Source organism: Rhagoletis pomonella, unplaced genomic scaffold, assembly GCF_013731165.1.
Source record: "Rhagoletis pomonella isolate Grant_MI unplaced genomic scaffold, Rhpom_1.0 Rhpom_scaffold_00007, whole genome shotgun sequence".
In the NCBI taxonomy this organism is placed as follows: domain Eukaryota; kingdom Metazoa; phylum Arthropoda; class Insecta; order Diptera; family Tephritidae; genus Rhagoletis; species Rhagoletis pomonella.
Window position 1 is genome coordinate 43327572 of NW_023458561.1, and position 1331 is coordinate 43328902.

Consider the following 1331-nt stretch of genomic DNA (forward strand, 5'->3'; position numbering starts at 1 on the left):
TAGAAAAGTCCTCAACGAGTTATGTAGCTTCAAACTCAACTAGCCACATTGTGTGCGCGCCTGGTCACAGAGGCATATATGTAGAAGGTAACCGTACAGCAGAGGAGCCTGCGAGGAAGGGAACACCCTGTCCGACGTCAACTCTTCGCACGGTGCGGGCATACCGCTATCTATCTAGAACACATGACATAAAACACATTTCCTCGAGAAGGCAAATAAAAGACGGTCTTCTGCGGCCACGTGTGGGACGGCTCGACAAATCTGGCTGACGGTTAGAGCGCTCTCTACTCAGGCAAGTGACCGGAAACATAACGGGTCACTGCTTCATTGGAGGCCATGCTGACAGCATGGGTTTGCCAGCCAATGACTTCTGGGGAAACTGCCGCGCCAAGGAACACATAGAGAGTGTTGAGTCGTGGGCAAGAATACGCTCATTCCAATATCACCTGGCGGATTTTTTGATAATTTTTTGTACTAGGTAGGCTGTCCTTTCTTAAGACTGACTACATTATAAAATAAACAAAGCAAAGCTCTTTACAGTTCATACGGAAGGACCTGTGTTTTACAACGATAATTACTGTAAGTTGAGTTGATTATCGAGGCATAGAAAATTAGGTAACAGTCAATTGTAATAGATACCGAACTAATCATTCCATTCTAGTTGATGAGTTGCAACAGGCTAATATACTTAGTTAGTATTTTTTTGCAGGCTCATAAATTTATATTCATGTGATCTAGGGGGCAGTACCGCTCTAATCTATTTCACGTCGATTAGATAGATATAGTTACATATATATATATGTATGCACGTTAAAATGCGTTTCACCATAGACAAAAAAAATACAGAATTATCTATTACTAGTTTTCGGTCTTTGCCCGTTGGATGCACTTACACATTCCTCAGTTAAATCGAAATTATTCTCAAAACGGTGATGGTTGTCGCGGCTTTTATTTCAATAATTATTGTTGTAGTACTGCTGTTCCTTGCTGCGGCCTTTTATTGTTTTGTTGCTAATAAAAGTGCTAGCAACTGTAAGTTGTGTGAGCATATTTAGAATGTGTAGTAATAGATATCGCACACGATCTTCAAAAGTGACACAACTCAAAATTTGGCATTTTCAAAATTTTGCACCAAAAATGTACACAGAGCTTTTATTTACCTTTCAGCAAAAGCTGGAGCAAGTTTTTTGTTATAATTTGTTGAAAAAATCTAAGGTAAAGTCTTCCTTGCCCATATGATTATCATGTGCTAAGAAATAGTTTTTCGCATTCGCTGACGAACGTGTAATTCTGAGTTATGTCTCTTTTGCAGACGGTGTGCGTTTAACGCC